The sequence below is a fragment of the Schistocerca nitens genome, chromosome 3 (genome assembly GCF_023898315.1).
Source record: "Schistocerca nitens isolate TAMUIC-IGC-003100 chromosome 3, iqSchNite1.1, whole genome shotgun sequence".
In the NCBI taxonomy this organism is placed as follows: domain Eukaryota; kingdom Metazoa; phylum Arthropoda; class Insecta; order Orthoptera; family Acrididae; genus Schistocerca; species Schistocerca nitens.
The window spans coordinates 53,253,869-53,274,884 of record NC_064616.1 but is presented as its reverse complement, the minus strand read 5'-3'; positions in this window follow the sequence as shown (position 1 = coordinate 53,274,884).

Genomic DNA, 21,016 nt, shown 5'->3' with positions numbered 1-21,016 from the left:
ATTCGCCATTCCCACACCCTGCCATCAGATCGTCACATTGTGTACCGTGATTCGTCACTCCACACAACGTTTTTCCACTCTTCAATCTTCGAATGTTTAAGCTCCTTACACCAAGCGAGGCGTCTTTTGGCGCTTACCGGCGTGATGTGTCGCTTATGAGCAGTCGCTCGACCATGAAATCCAAGTTTTCTCACCTCCCGCGTAACGGTTATAGTACTTGCAGTGGATCTTGATGCAGTATGGGATTCCTGTGTGATGGATAGATGTCTGTCTATTACACATTCTGAGCCTCTTCAACTGTCGGCGGGCTGTGTCAGTCAACAGACGAGGTCGGGCTGTACGCTTTTGTGCTGTACGTGTCCCTTCACGTTTCCACTTCACTACCACATCGGAAACAGTGGACTTAGGTATGTTTAGGACTGTGGAAATCTCGTGTACAGACGTATGACACAAGTGACACCCAATCACCTGACCACGTTCAAAGTCCGTGAGTTCCGCGGAGCGCCCCATTCTGCTCTCTCACGATGTCTAATGACTACTGAGGTCGCTGATATGGAGTACCTGGCAGTAGGCGGCAGCACAATGCACTTAATATGAAAAACGTATGTTTTTTGGGATGTGCGGATTATTTTGATCACATACTGTATAAAATGCTATGTAAGCGTGTAGAGCAACTTAATGTCTACCAAGCCATTGACGGAGAGTAACACACGAACATCGCTCTGTTTAAAAATACGTTTAAACGTAGCCTTTGGACAAGAGTTATTCCATATGCTACTGAAAGCCTGTGATAAGTCATAACGGGTTTCGCCTCTGAAATGCAGAATATTATGCGCCTATATATTGTGATTGGACTTACAGTGTCGATTAAAGTTGAGAGTACTTGCTTTAAAGTCTTCTTGCCGGCATTTCAGCTGATTGATAATTTTCTCTTCAACTATGCATTAAGATCTACTCCACAAGCTGCTATGTAATTACTGAAGTCCCCATAACGTCAACTTAGTTTCCAGTCAGAGTAATGTCCGCGTATCCTTTAAATTCGTGTGTGTGTGTGTGTGTGTGTGTGTGTGTGTGTGTGTGTGTGTGTGTGTGAGAGAGAGAGAGAGAGAGAGAGAGAGAGAGAGAGAGAGAGAGAGAGAGATGGTTCAAGTGGCTCTAAGCACTATGGGACTAAACATCTGAGGCCATTAGTCCCATAGACTTAGAACTAAGTAAACCAAACTAGGACATCACACACGTCCATGCCCGAGGCAGGATTCGAACCAACGCCGACCGGAGTGGCCGAGCGGTTCTAGGCGCTACAGTCTGGAGCCGCGCGACCGCTACGGTCGCAGGTTCGAATCCTGCCTCGGGCATGGATGTGTGTGATGTCCTTAGGTTAGTTAGGTTTAAGTAGTTCTAAGTTCTAGGGGACTGATGACCTCAGCAGTTAAGTCCCATAGTGCTCAGAGCCATTTGAACCATTATTATTATTTTTTTTAATTCGAACCTGCGACCGTAGCAGCCGCGTGGTTCCGGACTGAAGCGCCTACAACCGTTCGGCCACAGCGGCCGGCGAGAGATAGAGAGAGAGAGACAGAGTGAGAGAGAGAGAGTGAGGGAGGGGGGGAGGAGTGAGTGTGTGCGAGAGAGAGAGAGAGACGTATATTCAAACCAATTACGTTCCATATTGCTGCAAACGGTGCACTGTGCCATGCCACACGAGAACATGTTCACTGAACTACTGTAAGCTTCCCAACACTCGTTTAACTTCTCGCTAAGCTGACATTCGCTACTTGCTCTTGTGAAGTTGTCGTCTTCTGACTGAGTCGCAGATGGTTATGATGATAATTATGACCCTACGAATACGAACATGCATTTTGAAATTCTAATTTGCGTAATTCATCAAACAATTTTAGGTTCATTGAACACGACAATTTTTTCTAGCAGTGCCTACTGCTTTTCCCCGTTAGCTAGAATACACAAGTAACTGAATAAGAAGACATTACAAGAGTCCTGAAATGCAAACACTTGTCAAGTTGCAACCACGAATTTAATTGTTCTCAATCGTATAAGTAAATTATATCGGATTTTACGCTGGGTGATACGGTAGTTGTCACAGGAACTTAAAGGATATTATATCGAAATGGTGAGAATTGAATAACAAAGATAGGCATGTTTCTTCGTTAATGTTACGTCTTTCTTTACATGTAACAGATAGAAGACAAGAATTTTTAGATCTGCATACTGAGCTTCACAATTTACTGATATAATAGACGCGTATTTGTTTTCGCGGTTGTTATCTGAAACTTTTTAGAAAATCGTAATATTTCTGGGCGACCATCTCGACATGAACTTAGATTCACGTATTGTTTAAATCTTTGGCTTTGAAATTATCAGAGACAATCTAAAGTTTTTCTTTTAGAATTATTTATCGGCAGTGAACTCTAAATGAAACAAATGTCAGAATAGTCAAGCGTTAAGTGACACTACTCTTCGATAAAGTCGTCACTCACAGGCACTAGCTGTGAATCTTCGAAAACACTGCTTGTTTGTTTCCGATTGTTGTTATTTTTTATAAAAATTAATTTTGGAACTATAGTCTTCCACATCGTGATTCGTCTTGTGTGGTTCCGTTTAGTATTTTTCATTGGAACAGAATATTTTTTATAACTGTTTCATGTTCATCTAAATTCTAATACTTTCAGAACCTATTTAATTTCTTGTAAGTTTCATAGTATCAGAAATAGATGACTCACAGCGCTTGTACGCAAATCGTTTGTAAAACGGTAGTCAAGAATACAAGAATGTTGAAGTATTACAAGTAAAAAATATGGAACGTACCAGGTCTGAATATCCGTCTCTCTGCCGCTCTTTTTGAAATGTAAAGAACGCAGTGCCATAATTTTCACATAAACCATAGCTGAATGTATGGGGTAATAAGAGTCTTACCGTTCCATAATACTGTATCTGTCAGATTGTTGACTTTATAGTTAAACTTTGGAGTTATTTTTTACACTTATGTGAAATGTCTACAGATGTGAATAACGCTCGAGCAATGTATTATCCCACTTACAATAAAATATATTCCGTTCATCTATACATTCGATATTCACATTCTAACTACCGTTCAGAAAATTAAAACGTCTATGAAGGAGATACAAATCTGTGAGAAACTATTATAATAACATGAATCCTTAGCGTCAGATGTATCGCGGTATACTGAAAGTTAAAGGAAGAATCACGCTTATGACTGGGATGCTGTTCACGACTATCAACTACCCACAGCACGCACTGTGAGAGCACACGAAAAAATCATCATTGCCGAGAAATGGAGAATGATTCGAACATTACGCTTCTTACATATTGTTAACGTTCCCCCAGTGGACGTTTACGAGCGGAGATTCCCTTCAGAAAGCAGACGCAGATAACTTACGTTCTATCACGGACGGTCGATTCGCTGAGTTTGCACAAGTATTTTTATACTTTGAATGCGAACGGTGACGTCAGAAATGCTAGTTCTTTTCAGCGTAGGGCGATAATCGATCTTCCAGACGTCTAGAAAAATAAAGATACTTTCCTTCTAAAAGCAACTATGTCACGGAACTCATGAAAAACTGCTAAATTGATTTCGACTTATTTTAACACACGATTTTGGCGTAAAAGCAAAAGGTTACTTCCACTTGCAGGTGCTTTCCACACCTCAAATGACGTCGAGAATAGCTTTGTGTATCAGCTGAGACAGATTACCATATTCATTTGATCTGCGTCAAAAGACTGTGACATTGAGATTGAAAACATTTTTCTTGCAGCTCGATAATGAGAGGTGACAATGAATTTCTGAAAACAAAGAAACGAAAGAGTCTGTGAAGAATCCTCAAAACTGGGGAAAACAGGAGATGTATCCGCTAATGTGATCGTTAATATGAATTTCTATAACACGTCCATATGAATGTAAGAGAACTGATACTCGCACAAGACGAGCACATTACAACTTTAGAATGATGTAGACACACTGATTTAAGCAAGTCAAATTGAGCCTGTTCTGCTAAGAGGCACAGTGGGAATCCCAATATTTATGCCGAAATAAATATTCCAGTAACACTATGTTAAGTACTTCCATTGCCCATCACAAAACGAACTATTTTCAAACACAACACGTTATCATTACACTGTAAAGCTTTTATTCTTATCACCAAACGTAAATAAGTCTGAGTCAATAATGCAAAATATATGGGAAAATATTGAAAAATGCCTGAATATGACGTTGCAAGAAAGATAAAGCTTCAAGACTCTCATTATTTCTAAAAGTTTCACAAAAAGGTATTAAACCTGTTGTATACAACTTGGTACATAATGGTAAGGAGAGGTGGTCTACATAGTGGTGTAGCAACTGTGGTCGTAAGGAAGCTAAACGGGAGCAGAAATGATCGGCGAACAAGTTAACACAAGAAACTGAAGATATACTAACTTGTATTTCTTCAAATGTATGAAGAGTAGTTACAAATAATGCAGCAAGAATTAGAGTCCAGCTCATACAGGAGAAATAGGATTAAGCTCGCTGTACTAAGCACAAACGACGGTGACGTAGCGAAGAGGCTCCAAGTGCAAGTGGGTCGAGTGGCTACCACCAGCCGTCCTACACTGTGATCGCAGTACAGAGCCAGTGGAGGCGTGGCACAGCGGGTGTGCACCGCCAGATTCCGCATGACCACTATTGGTACCTAACGGAAGCTCGCAATTCCGTTGCCAACTTTGCGACGACCATAGAGTGGAACTGATACCTGATGCCACGAAACCTAATTACCGCTCTGAAATGTGTAAGAAGCTAACAGGGATCATCAAGTTCTAAAGCTAACAATATGAAGCGATCGCCAGGCTTCCTTACCAGTGACTGCAGATGTATTTGGCTGCAGATCAGGTGAAGAGGTGAGAGACTGAACGATCTTCCTAAGGAGGAAATAATTTGGTATCTACTCTACACGACCCGCGGCTACAAGAACGAATACATGACGTCAATATGTGTGTGGGTGTTTATGTGTGTATATCTAGAATAGGTCTGCAGAATGACACATAAATAGACGTGTTCTGGCGGCAATGAAGTTCGGTGGAGCTGTATCTCGTGGATAGTACCATTGCAGTTAATTGTTGGCGATGAAGAGGCCTGGACTACGATCTTTTTGTTACCAGCAGGACAGTGCTCATCTCCACAAAGGATTCCTATAATCTTGTCGCAGACGACCTCGGACCTTCTCCACAAAGGAAATACCGTTGCATCGATGTTAAAAGAAAATCAGGTAATTTTTTTGAATTTTCCAGACCTGTCATCAAAGTTGTAAACTGGAATCCCATTGAACAATTATCTGATGAGACAGAAACCCGACAGCGATGCAGACCAGTTAATTAAAAAAAATAGCTACAACTATTAACCATACTTTAGAGAGATTGTAAATAAATTCAACCTTCATTGAATCAAAAGTTAATGGAAAGCCTCCCTGAAGAGTGAATGCTGTTATAGCAAAAAAGAATGTTCTACTCATCATTATTACATAGTTAGCGTATTTGAGATGAATAACGATTGGTTTCAATAAACTTTCGTTCACATAGTGTAAGTAGGTAAGAGATACATCACATGATCTTTAAACTAGGCGAACTTAAATCATACTTTGCAGCCAGTCCTTTTGCCTTCAGCACAACAGTGAAGTGAGGTGAGAGTGCTGCAACGAGATGTGGTAGCAGAGATATGGGATTGGCTACAAGCGCACCTCCATAGAAGTATTTGACGCATTTTAAGTTCTTACGTTTGGTGCTCACTGAGATTAATATACAAAGATTATGTACGCATATACACTCCTGGAAATTGAAATACGAACACCGTGAATTCATTGTCCCAGGAAGGGGAAACTTTATTGACACATTCCTGGGGTCAGATACATCACATGATCACACTGACAGAACCACAGGCACATAGACACAGGCAACAGAGCATGCACAATGTCGGCACTAGTACAGTGTATATCCACCTTTCGCAGCAATGCAGGCTGCTATTCTCCCATGGAGACGATCGTAGAGATGCTGGATGTAGTCCTGTGGAACGGCTTGCCATGCCATTTCCACCTGGCGCCTCAGTTGGACCAGCGTTCGTGCTGGACGTGCAGACCGCGTGAGACGACGCTTCATCCAGTCCCAAACATGCTCAATGGGCGACAGATCCGGAGATCGTGCTGGCCAGGGTAGTTGACTTACACCTTCTAGAGCACGTTGGGTGGCACGGGATACATGCGGACGTGCATTGTCCTGTTGGAACAGCAAGTTCCCTTGCCGGTCTAGGAATGGTAGAACGATGGGTTCGATGACGGTTTGGATGTACCGTGCACTATTCAGTGTCCCCTCGACGATCACCAGTGGTGTACGGCCAGTGTAGGAGATCGCTCCCCACACCATGATGCCGGGTGTTGGCCCTGTGTGCCTCGGTCGTATGCAGTCCTGATTGTGGCGCTCACCTGCACGGCGCCAAACACGCATACGACCATCATTGGCACCAAGGCAGAAGCGACTCTCATCGCTGAAGACGACACGTCTCCATTCGTCCCTCCATTCACGCCTGTCGCAACACCACGATGTTGGGGCGTGAGCGGAAGACGGCCTAACGGTGTGCGGGACCGTAGCCCAGCTTCATGGAGACGGTTGCGAATGGTCCTCGCCGATACCCCAGGAGCAACAGTGTCCCTAATTTGCTGGGAAGTGGCGGTGCGGTCCCCTACGGCACTGCGTAGGATCCTACGGTCTTGGCGTGCATCCGTGCGTCGCTGCGGTCCGGTCCCAGGTCGACGGGCACGTGCACCTTCCGCCGACCACTGGCGACAACATCGATGTACTGTGGAGACCTCACGCCCCACGTGTTGAGCAATTCGGCGGTACGTCCACCCGGCCTCCCGCATGCCCACTATACGCCCTCGCTCAAAGTCCATCAACTGCACATACGGTTCACGTCCACGCTGTCGCGGCATGCTACCAGTGTTAAAGACTGCGATGGAGCTCCGTATGCCACGGCAAACTGGCTGACACTGACGGCGGCGGTGCACAAATGCTGCGCAGCTAGCGCCATTCGACGGCCAACAGCGCGGTTCCTGGTGTGTCCGCTGTGCCGTGCGTGTGATCATTGCTTGTACAGCCCTCTCGCAGTGTCCGGAGCAAGTATGGTGGGCCTGACACACCGGTGTCAATGTGTTCTTTTTTCCATTTCCAGGAGTGTAGCATCGCACCTTACTGAGATCCATGCAAAACCACGCAAGCCGGCCGGTGTGGCCGAGCGGTTCTAAGCGCTACAATCTGGAACCGCGCCTCTACTACGGTCGCACGTTCGAATCCTGCCTCGGGCATGGCTGAGTATGATGTCCTTAGGTTAGTTAGGTTTAAGTAGTTCTAAGTTATAGGGGACTGATGACCTTAGATGTTAAGTCCCATAGTGCTCAAAGCCATTTGAACCATTTTTTTGTTCTCCTGTCTGAATATTAAACATAGTCAACTAAAATGTGCGCCACAAGTACTACACATTGGAGCATCCTCTTGCTAGAGCAAAAAGCCACTCTACTTTGATAGCAACTTACATCAACCACTACTGGGCCAGGTGGTGTAAGTTGGGTTGTCTATCTCAAGGTGTAAGGCCTGGGCCCTCAAACCAGCTCTTGATTTCGACGATCTGACGCACCAATTGGACAAACTTTGGCACGATAGCCCTCAGGAGGACATCCAACTCCTCTGTCAATCATTTCCAATCCAAATAACTGCTTGCATAAGGGCCAGGGGTAAGGATGGAATAAACCAACCGGTTAAAACCAATACCGGTATTTTAGTTCCGATTAACAGGTATTTTTTGGTCTCAGATATAACACTTGTTTTTAATTTTTTACTAATAACCCAGTAAAAAACGAAATACCGATTAGCCACAGAAACAGTGCTAAAATTTGTCGTTATAAATATACCTTTCTAAAAAGAAGTAAATTTTATACGTAAAATTTGGGTTATATTGAAATACTGTGTAATTACAGAAAATAGAAAGGCGATCAGAGCTATTTTAATAACAATGCTGGCAGAAACGAGCAACAAACACATGGCATAAGAATTGGTGCAGCATTGCTGAGATGATAATGTCTACATCTACATCTACATCTACATTTATAATCCACAAGCTACCCAACGGTGTGTGGCGGAGGGCACTTTACGTGCCACTGTCATTACCTCCCTTTCCTGCTCCAGTTGCGTATGGTTCACGGGAAGAACGACTGCCGGAAAGCCTCCGTGCGCGCTCGAATCTCTCTAATTTTACATTCGTGATCTCCTCGGGAGGTATAAGTAGGGGGAAGCAATATATTCGATACCTCATCCAGAAACGCAGCCCTCTCGAAACCTGGACAGCAAGCTACACAGCGCTGCAGTGCGCCTCTCTTGCAGAGTCTGCCACTTGAGTTTGCTAAACATCTCCGTAACGCTATCACGCTTACCAAATAACCCTGTGACGAAACGCGCCGCTCTTCTTTGGATCCTCTCTATCTCCTCTGTCAACCCGACCTGGTACGGATCCCACACTGATGAGCAATACCCAAGTATAGGTCGAACGTATGTTTTGTAAGCCACCTTCTTTGTTGATGGACTACATTTTCTAAGGACTCTGCCAATGAATCTCAACGTGGCACCCGCCTTACCAACAATTAATTTTATATGATCATTCCACTTCAAATCGTTCCGTACGCATACTACCAGATATTTTACAGAAGTAACTGCTACCAGTGTTTGTTCCGCTATCATATAACCATACAATAAAGGATCCTACTTTCTATGTATTCGCAATACATTACATTTGTCTATGTTAAGGGTCAGTTGACACTCTCTGCACCAAGTGCCTATCCGCTGCAGATCTTCCGGCATTTCGCTGCAATTTGCTAATGCTGAAACTTCTCTGTATACTACAGCACCATTCGCGAAATGCCGCATGGAACTTTCGACCATATCTACTATGTCATTTATATATATTGTGAAAAGCAACGGTCCCATAACACTCCCCTGTGGCACACCAGAGGTTACTTTAACGTCTGTAGACGTCTCTCCATTGAGAACATCATGCTGTGTTCTGTTTGCTAAAAACTCTTCAATCCAGCCACACAGCTGGTCTGATGTTCCGTAGGCTCTTACTTTGTTTATCAGGCGACAGTGGGGAACTGTATCGAACGCCTTCCGGAAGTCAAGGAAAATGGCATCTACCTGGGAGCCTGTATCTAATATTTTCTGGGTCTCATGAACAAATAAAGGATGTTGGGTCTCACACGATCGCTGTTTCCGGAATCCATGTTGATTCCTACAGAGTAGATTCTGGGTTTCTAGAAATGACATGATACGCGAGCAAAAAACAAGTTCTAAAATTCTACAACAGATCGATGTCAATGATATAGGCCTATGATTTTGCACATCTGGTCGACGACCCTTCTTGAAAGCTACCTGTGCTCTTTTCCAATCATTTGGAACCTTCCGTTCCTCTAGAGACTTGCGGTACACGGATGTTAGAAGGGGGGCAAGTTCTTTCGCGTACTCTGTGTAGAATCGAATTGGTATCTCGTCAGGTCCAGTGGACTTTCCTCTGTTGAGTGATTTCAGTTGCTTTTCTATTCCTTGGACACTTATTTCGATGTCAGCAATTTTTTCGTTCGTGCGAGGATTTAGAGAAGGAACTGCAGTGCGGTCTTCCTCTGTAAAAAACAGCTTTGGAAAAAGGTGTTTAGTATTTCAGCTCTGTTTCAATCCCATATCATCCCAGAGTGTCTGAATATGCTGTTTGGAGCCACTTACTCATTTAACGTAAAACCAGAACTTCCTAGGATTTTCTGTCAAGTCGGTGCACAGAATTTTACTTTCGAATTCACTGAACGCTTCACGCATAGCCCTCCTTACGCTAACTTTGACACCGTTTAGTTTCTGTGTGTCTGAGAGGTTTGCAGTGATGCTCTCTTTGTTTCCGCACTAGTTTCCTAACTTTGTTGTTGAACCACGGTGGGTTTTCCCCGTCCCTCACAGTTTTACTCGGTCCCTGTTGCCGTGTCTCGTGGCTTAAGTACGCGTGTACATGCAGTGTGCAAGACTAGCCCCCCCCCCCCCACCCCCTGGTCGGTACGGTTGTTTCCCGCTGTCGTCGCCGGATGTCCGTTGTATTGCAGAATAACACCAACCCTAGTCTGGAAATATTTTTACGAAGTGACGTAACAATGCTTCATTTGTTTTAAAAGATTGAAGCATTGTCTACCATTTCTATGAAATGATAAAAGGGGAAGGAGATTTTGGTAACAGCAATACATTAAAAACTTAAAACATATTAATTATTAACACACAATAAAAATAGAAAGTAGGTGATTTGCTCCCTTCGTCTACATAATATTCCTTTATCTGCTTGTAGCACTTGAAAATGGACAAATTAAGACGAAAAATAGACATCTTTAATCTCAGTTTTCACCCTTTAACAGTGATTATTCGTAACGCCCAAATACTGATACGAGCCCTAATTACAACATGATTTTAAGCAGGGTTTTAAAAAATTAGAATCAGTACGAGAATACTGACGATTTTTTTCTAATATTCAACCACTTACTACTTCTAGAGAACAGTAGCGGACGGTGGACGGACGATGTTTTCTTTTATTTACATATTTAATTTAATATTTTGACTTAAAATGTTGTGAAGCTGAGAGGGACAACAATTTTCATTCGTTGTTCCATTTCTACGTTTATTATAGGAAATAAGAGGAACAAAAACTGAAAATCGGTTATTTCACAAACCGGTTATTTTGAGCGGTCAGGTTAAACTGGCGCAGAAAAAAACCGCCATCCCTAACCAGAGGTGGATCTATGCGTTATTGACTTGTTCAATTTGTGAAACTCTTTCTCTTGAATAAAGCATCCATTTGTTTCTGAAACTGTAATAATTTGTTTGTCTGTAAATGTATATCACATTTACCGATTTCCATCCCATGCGAATAATTCCTTCGTGGTGCGGTTTTTTTGTATTAAAATGTATTTTCTGGGCCAGTTTTATTCTGCCCATTCTGGATATACATCCATAAAGATTAAACGTGGCCATATGTCGTCCATCTTAACAGAATCGAAAATTTCCAGACAAGTCATATTACAAATAACGAAAAATATGAAACTTCCTCAAAAATGTGCGGCAACCGGGATCCTTTGTTTTCACTGAATACACTCTTATCAACTGAGCTGTTGTAGCATGACTCACGAGACGCCTGTGCAATTTCGCAGCTGTTAGTATCTTTCTATGATTTTCCAGACTATACCCTGTGTACCCTTACCCTGTGTATCCTTATGGATTGTCTCTCATGGGTAAAACTGTAGGTTCTCTTGAAGCTGCCGAAACAGTCGTTGACAATCCTGTTGTTATCATTGAGGGGAATGAAATATGCATCTTTGTGAATAAACAAACACGTTGTTATTAGAGCAGATCATCTGGAGAAGGGACAGCATTTTAGTTTTCCACAACTTTCTTCAGATAACTAATATTTTGGATTGAAGTCCCCTTGAAAAGCGGCAGATACTGCAAGTTTAAAGCCCAATTGAATGTTACACCACTTCAGGAGAAGAAGTACCGTTAAAAGTGAGTAACTTGTCCACACAAGCAGAGTGTGCTCTCTAATTTCTTTCCTTGAAATAAAAAGAGCACATTACCTTTATGAATGGTTCAAATGGCTCTGAGCACTATGGGACTCAACTGCTGAGGTCATAAGTCCCCTAGAACTTAGAACTACTTAAACCTAACTAACCTAAGGACAACACACACATCCATGCCCGAGGCAGGATTCGAACCTGCGACCGTAGCGGTCGCGCGGTTCCAGACTGTAGCGCCAGAACCGCTCGGCCACCAGCGGACCTTTATGAAATAACCGGCAGTGTTCGTTTCTATGGATCTCCATTATAATATAGAAATAAGCTTAAACGTTTTGAAAGAGACAAATAAAGTATTTTGCATCTAGGTGGACCTATAAATCCGTATTGCCCTTTGCAGACACCATCCTGTCACAGAAAAATCAAAAAGTCTGCAGCGATTCACGTATTGACTCATTTAATAATTCACAAGTACTGCATGTAGGAGAAAGTGTTGCATTATGTCTGAGACAGGATTTTGAACATACTGTAATAGTTAAAAGCATAAATGTTTCTAGAAAACTTGTAACCACGAAGTTAAAAGGATCAGCCTTACTTGGGCATAAAGTTTTAATGAAGGTGAGTCGATTATAAGCAGCCAAACTAGGTAGCTGCCAGAGAAGGAGAAGATGCTGGGGCTACCAGACAGTGGCGTCTCTGTGGTTACTGTGCCCATCTGCAGTCAAAACTCAAATAAAAGATTTACCTGCAAAGCGATGGAAAAACCTTAAAAAGTATTAGGAAGTACTGTTCCTCACAACCGTCACCGATATTTACATATTTTGTGAGAGATGGTACAAGTGTACGTTTTATTTACTTTTTATTTCCTTTTTTGACGCGTGAAGGACTGAAACAGTTCCTCTGTAACACATGGAGTGTGCAGACGGGATTAGTTTCGAGATAAACAAATTCGAGCGATACCATTCATCGCTGCCTGGCGTGAACAGTTTAAAAGCAGTTTTTGTAATGCCGCACAGCAGGTCTCACCTGTGCTAAGTTGTTGAGGAAAAACTTAGATCAAAGGTTATACTTCTTTTTTAAACGTTTTCCACGTTTCTTTGGTGTGAGCTGGGGAACTGTTAAGTTTTTTCTTTCGTTATGCGTTAATGTGGCGCTTACACTGTTCCTTGTTGTCAAACGTTTTTGGTGGGATATCCAAGTTTCATGTCCTTTACAAATGCGCCAATATCCCTCCACAGAATGAACTTCAACTGTAACGGGATCCTGAAACGAATCGTCCATTCTTAATTCACTAACGAATGTAGTTAATACGTCTAAAATTATAAAAGACAATATCATATATACACTGAAGGGCCAAAAAAACTGGTATAGGCACACGTATTCAAATACAGAGATTTGTAAACAGGCAGAATACGGCGCTGCGGTCGGCAACGCCTATTTAAGACAACAAGTGTCTGGAGCAGTTGTTAGATCGGTTACTGATGCTACAATGGTAGGTCATCAAGATTTAAGTGAGTTTGAACGTGGTGTTGCAGTCGGCGCACGAGCGATGGGACACAGAATCTCCGAGGTAGCGATGAGTGGGGATTTTCCCCTGCGATCATTTCACGAGTGTACCGTGAATATCAGGAATCCGGTAAAACATGAAATCTCTGCCATCGCTGCGACCGGAAAAAGATCCTTCTATAACGGAACCAACGGCGACTGTAGAGAACCGTTCAGCGTGACAGAAGTGCAACCCTTCCACAAATTGCTGCAGATTTCAATGCTGGGCCATCAACAAGCGTCAGCGTGCGAACCATTCAATGAAACATAATCCATACAGGCTTTCGCAGTCGAGGACCCACTCGTATACCTTTCATGACTGCACTACACAAAGCCTTACGCCTCGCCTGGGCCCGTCAACACCGACATTGGACTGTTGATGACTGGAAACATGTTGCCTGGTCGGACGAGTCTCGTTTCAAATTGTATCGAGCGAATGGACGTGTACGGGTATGGAGACAACCTCTTGAATCCAAGGAACCTGCATGGCAGCAGGGAACTGTTCAAGCTGGTGGAGGCACTGTAATGGTGTGGGGCGTGAGCAGTTGGAGTGATATGGGACTTAGATACGACTCTTACAGGTGACACATACGTAAGCATACTGTCTGATCACCTGCATCCATTCATATCCACCGTGCATCCCGACGGACTTGGGCAATTCCAGCGGGACAAAGCGACACCCCACAGGTCCAGAACTGCCACAGAGTGGCTCCAGGAACATTCTTCTGAGATTAAACACTTCCGCTGGCCACCAAACTCACCAGACATGAACATTATTGAGCATATCTGGGATGCCTTGTAACGTCCTGTTCAGAAGAGATCTTCACCCCTTCTTACTCTTACGGATTTATGGACAGCCCTGCGGGATTCATGGTGTCAATTCCCTCCAGTACTATTTCAGACATTAATTGAGCGGATGTAACGTCGTGTTGCGGCACTTCTGCGTGGTCGCGTGGGCCCTACATGGTGTTAGGCAGGTGTACCAGTTTCTTTGGCTCTTCAGTGTAATTACGTTCACTATCACCGCATTTCACCCACTTTCACCCGTACAGTCACACCATTTCGCCGGCCGGAGTGGCCGAGCGGTTAAAGGCGCTACAGTCTGGAACCGCACGACCGCTACGGTCGCAGGTTCGAATCCTGCCTCGGGCATGGGTGCGTGTGATGTCCTTAGGTTAGTTAGGTTTAAGTAGTTCTAAGTTCTAGGGGACTTATGACCACAGCAGTTGAGTCCCATAGTGCTCAGAGCCATTTTTTTTCACACCGTTTCACATCCCTTAAGAAACAGTAAACCTGGTTACACGTTCTAAAACTTTCTATTGAAACACAAAGGAAACTAAAACAATTCCACAGGGATATGTGGCCAGCCGATCACTTACAAAAAACATGGATGAGCTAGCAACCCTGATAATAACACATTAGAAACTTTTCCGAAAAATTTTAAGGGAGTAGTCAGACATTTCACAGTATCTTAATAGTCAGATCAAATTCGTCCCATTCTCAGCTAATATAGAGGCTAAATCTGCAAGTAAATTACGTTCTGTTCCCCTGAATGTCGTCCGAGGTGACCGAGCGGTTCTAGGCGCTACAATCTGGAACCGCGCCTCTACTACGGTCGCACGTTCGAATCCTGCCTCGGGCATTGATGTGTGTGATGTCCTTAGGTTAGTTAGGTTTAAGTAGTTCTACCTTTTAGGGGGACTGATGACCTCAGAAGTTAAGTCCCATAGTACTCAAAGCCATTGCAACCATTTTTTGGTTCTCCTGTCTGAATATTAAACATAGTCAACTAAAATGTGCGCCACAAATACTACACATTGGAGCATCCTCTTGCTAGAGCAGAAAGCCACTCTACTTTGATAGCAAGTAGGGGACGGCATAATGAACTATACTGCCTGACAAGCAAAGTGAAGCACGTAGAAAACATGGTCGGACGTCAATGTAATTTCGTACATGCACACAGCATTGGCTGGTATGTAAATGATTGGAGTTGAAACTGTCTGTGACAGGTAGAACGGCCACCAGGCCTGGTAGGGTATATAAGGCACGTGGTTAGCATTGCTGTGGTGACTCTGTGTCACATCGAGTTCAGACAGTCTCAGCTTGGTGGTGCCACAATCCGCTGCAATGACACTCAGCTCAGACGCTGGCGGTGGCAAGAAATTAAAAAAATCCCAGATGGTGACAAGCCACGCCACCTTATCCGTCACGTGGAAAGCCACACCCCTCTTATCTATGGTGTCACAAACCGAGATGGAGGTAAGTCACGCCCTCTTCTCCTGTGATTAGACTGTATATTACCACGAAACTACTTCCAAACACGACATCATAGAGCAGTATTTTCGGAGCCACTAAAATGAACAACTCAAAGAGGACGTAGCCGCCTTATTCAAAGATGCACACTATCTCCATATCGAAAAAAATACCTAACCTTCATTGGGAGTGGGTAAAACAGTGCCCTTTTAAAAGAAACCATAAACTCTACTTGAACTGCGTGAAAAATTATGTAAAGGGTGTACCTTGCAGTATTTCCAAACCTGAAATAACTTGAAACTTGTCGTAAAAAATCGAGAAATGTCATAGAGTTTGAGAGCACGGGGTACGGAATTGGCATTAGCGGAGCAAACACCGCCAAGCAGAGCTCTCGTGCTTCGCTCTGTCAGAATGTCAACACATTTGCCTGTTTACTTGTCTGCACTGCAGGCCGCTCATTTCTGCTTCAACGTTCGTTGCGCGCAGACGTGTACACCAATGAGGAGAAGCTGGGAATACAACTTTTATATGGTGAATGTAAATGCCGTAAAAACAATACAGCGGTATAGGGCTACCCATCCAGATCGCCATTGTCCGACACGCCATGCAATTGCACGAACTATTAAGACGCTATTGTGGACAGGTTGCTTAACATCAGGAAGAGGACAAGAAATGAGACTGCAACTAACAAAGAACACAAAGAAGCTGTTCTGCCTACGATGATAATGAATCCGCACAGTGGTACGAGGCATATAGTGAAGAAATGTCGAATCAGCCAGACGAGTGTGATTCCCCTCCTGCATCCCTATCATCTATCACTACACCAGGCAATCGACGGCGGTGATTTCGAACGTCGTCCAGAATTTTGTCGGTTTGCCCTTCAGCAACTGAGAGACGACAATACGTTTTTCCAACGTATGCTCTTTGCCGATGATGCAACGTTTACTAAACACGCTAATGTAAATTTGCATAACATGCAATACTGGGCAGACGAAAATCCACACTGGCGTAGTCAGGCTCAGCATCAACGGCGGTGGAGCGTAAACGTATGGTGCGGCACCATAGGAAATTACATTTTGGACCTTACTTCGTCTCTGCCTTTCTAAATAGACATTCATACGCACACTTTCTGCATGCTCTACCATATCATCCATTGTAATTACGTCTGTTCATCGTTCTTTCAAACTGCAATTGCAAATGTGCCTTTCAGCCCGTGGTCAACAGTTTGAACACATGCTTAAATAAGGAATAAAGTTATTTTTTTGGAAGATAAAATTTATGTTACGTGAATTGGGTGGTTACCAAATCACTTTTAGTTAATTTTTTACTTCAGTTACGAGAGTACGAAACTGCATTGGCTGCACGTAGCTGGTAGCACTGTCATCACACGCTTACGTTCAGCATGAAATGACGTTTCGTTAAGAAGAATATTTATTTTGCTGTGCCCAGGCGGACACCAAAGTATTTTTAATAAAGTGTTTAATTCAAAGAATGTATCCCATATGATATAATTACGGGGGTAGATATTTAATACAGTGTGTAAGACCTCTTTCTTTTTGAAGGATGATCAATTTATTTCTGTGTCTCAGTTCATGCAAATCTGGGAGGTTACACAGATGTGAAATAGTTTTCCCCAAGCCCTTATTGATACGCTAGATTCTAGCCTATGGCTTATTTTCATATACAACATCCGTAGGTGAACCTGAATCTAGGTCGTCAGTTGGTTCAACGGGAAACAAATCTTTATTCTGGTAGTGCAGAACTACCTTATGGTATAAAGCTACACAGCCTGGTCCGAGACGTCTGCTTAGCAGTCCTTACGCCACAAATGCCGATTCCAGCCAGCGTGATCTCACATTGTAGTACATTTCTCGAATTTTTACGACAGGTTTCAACGTCAACATTAACAAACGCTATATCACTGTACTTGTCTTCTCAAGAGCTATCAAATGCAGTTATAAAAAGTACGCGGTTACACTAAAAATAAGTGCTTATTTCAATATCTCAGTTGATACTTGCGCTAAAAACATTAACCAAACAATAACATACGTGACCCTCGACACTCTTAAATTTGGCTAACAGACAGTTGACAGTTCATATTAGGTCTAAATGAGGTGATATAGCGAAACTAACCGGACTAAGTTTATAAATGCAGAAAACACATATTGATGATGACCAAAGATAAAAAAAAATGGTTCAAATGGCTCTGAGCACTATGGGACTTAATTGCTGAGGTCATCAGTCCCCTATAACTTAGAACTTCTTAAACCTAACTAACCTAAGGACATCACACACATCCATGCCCGAGGCAGGATTCGAACCTGCGACCGTAGCGGTCGCGCGGCTCCAGACTGTAGCGCCGCGAACCGCTCGGCCACTCAACCAAAGTTTGATTGTGTTGTACTGAGCAAGCACAATCGAACTTCAAGTTAAATATTTCCATATCTAAATTGCCTCTATTACTTAGTAAAATACATATGGTTCGCTTATTGGCGCTACTGTAATAAATTATAGATTTGGAAGCAATCGTAGTTCGATCTTTGTACCATGCATTAACACTATATATGAAATTCCTAAAAATACATAAAATTTGGTTCTGTAATATTGGAGAAAACATGTGAGCACTACTACTGATGTAACTTAACAGCTTAAAGTGTACTTGATGAAAATTTACAAAGTACACAATATTATTATTAAGTCTAAATTCGTAAAAAGAAATCGTCTCAAAAATCTATGTCAAAGTTAGCCAAACATCATAATGATCCATAGCGACTCCATGTTAAGCTATTGACTTTATCCTTCAGTACAAGCCTTTTTCCGTCTTCTTCTGCTAATGACAAACATTACTGTAATCATCAAGCTAGGGTATTAACTTTATATTTCAATAAAGAACTTTGTCATTTTCTGATGATAGCGGTAGCACGTTATGCAACACATTGGAGACCACATCACACTTGAATGAAACAGCATACTGAAAAGTAGTAATACGCATTTATATAGGTAAGAAAAGACGGCTGCTATGCTTACAACTACCCACTTTCAAATTCACTCAAACGTTATAGTGACTTCATGCTTGGGTATTAATTTTTATCTTGCACTACAGAGCGTTTTTATCTTCTGCTGATAATACTAAGCAGCCAAAGCATTGATTGCTGACACGAATAAACGGGCAGTCAGAAGTGAAATAGTATTCTAAAACCACAAGCTGACAATCTCTGTGCTACAACTTAACAGCAGGTGTCAGATACTAGATCTTGGTACTGTATTGTAACACCAGGAGTTGACAGTGTGTATGTCAACTCCTGAAGGGTTTCAGCTACTAGGGTTTGCCCTCGATGTCACAGCAAAACTGTAACAAGTTGCCATATGTTACTGCGTCTTCCAGTGTAACCGTTTTAGGTACTGTTAGATGCGACATTGATGGTCAGTTTACATGGTGTCTGTAATTATCGTATATGTGCGTTTATCTTGACTCAGCAAAATATTACGTTCCTTGGGGATTTCATCAGTGCACATGCACAGGCCACACTAAGTCTAATATAATGATTAGGAGTGGATGGCCTCATCGATGAGTTGACACCGTCAGGTGGCTTGCGGAGTATGGATGTAGATGTAGATGTAGAAGCATCAGGAAGCCGGCAGTACACTACTCTGGAATACCAGTGGAGCAGTCTGTGGATCCTTGATATCTGTCTGATGTATGAACAGGAGGACATTTACTGCATAATAAACTACACCAGCCGTGACAATGTTCATAGGAAATCAGTGTCCCCAGGACTTAAGTTGTGCATGGCCTGTCGGGAGGTGCAGCGATCAGTGGGATGCATGGCAGCTTGCAGTGGTGTGCGGCCATCGTGTAATGATGGAAGTGATTCTGCAAGGAGGTTGCTCTCACTGCAGTTTAAATGGTGCCCAGCTCCATGAGATAAGGTGCACTAGGAACATTGAATCACACTGTGGACTCAGTGTGGATGAGACAGGTCACAGCAACATCAGCGTCTGTCCACATGAGAAGAGGTAAGCAGGAAAGAGTTTCTCTGCAAGGCCAATGGCGGCTGAATGGCTGCACGATCACAGCCTCATATGGTAGACACCCAGATGGCCTGCCAGTTGAAGGGTGCTAAATTCACAGTATCAGACTTGGCACAAGCAGCAGAACCACAGCTAGCATCGGCAGGTCCGTTGGTGGTGACTTGTTGGTTCATGTAAACTCGTAGATCATTGCACCCCCACCCCCCCTGCCCTCTGGACTGGTGGCTGGTAGACTGCGATACCTTTGGCTAGAACTTATGAATATTTTATGGACTTGGCCTGTCTTTGTTTTGCTACAGAATTGGTGTTTATCATGTAAGCCACAACGAACCATGGTTCAGAGGAGAAGCAACTAGGCCCACCCACGTTGCAATGGCTCTGCCTATCTGCTGCGACAATACTATTACACCTTTGGTGCTTCAGCTTTGTTGCAGATGTGGTAATCGTCCCGGTGCCTTGGGACATGTATTTGCCAATCAGCAGTAGGCCCTGATGTAAATGCCTCTGGCCGGCTCCAGTCGAACCCACATGCATGGCTTCTTGCATGAACTGCGGCAGTGGCGTTTACTCAACCATGCCAAAAAATAGTTATGGCGTTACACACCTCCCATCTTCGGGATATTTGTATCTGACAATTATGTACAGCATATTCAGCACTTCTCTTACAACAGCCAGCTTGAACTACAAGGTACGTGGACTGCAAACATAATCTAATGGCCTTTTTCCACTAATAGCGCACTGGCTTCTCTCCTTTCTCTACATCTACATCTACATTTATACTCCGCAAGCCACCCAACTGTGTGTGGCGGAGGGCACTTTACATGCCACTGTCATTACCTCCCTTTCCTGTTCCAGTCGCGTATGGTTCGCGGGAAGAACGACTGCCCGAAAGCCTCCGTGCGCGCTCGAATCTCTCTAATTTTACATTCGTGACCTCCTCGGGAGGTATAAGTAGGGGGAAAGCAATATATTGGATACCTCATCCAGAAACGCAACCTCTCGCACCTGGACAGCAAGCTACACCGTGATGCAGAGCGCCTCTCGTGCAGAGTCTGCCACTTGAGTTTGCTAAACATCTCCGTAATGCTATCACGCTTACCAAGTAACCCTGTGACGAAACGAGGCGTTCCTCTTTGGATCTTCTCTATCTCCTGCGTCAACCCGACCTGGTACGGATCCCACACTGATGAGCAGTACTCAAGTATAGGTCGAACGAGTGTTTTGTAAACCACCTCCTCTGTTGATGGACTACATTTTTCAGGACTCTCCAAATGAATCTCAATCTAGCACCCACGTTACCAACAATTAATTTTATATGATCATTCCACTACGCCGGCTGGTGTGGCCGAGCGGTTCTAGGTGCTTTAGTCTGGAACCACGCGACCGCTACGGTCGCAGGTTCGAATCCTACCTCGGGCATGGATGTGTGTGATGTCCTTAGGTTAGTTAGGCTTAAGTAGTTCTAAGTTCTAGGGGACTGATGACCTCAGATGTTAAGTCCCATAGTGCTCAGAGCCATTTGAACTATTCCACTTCAAATCGTTCCG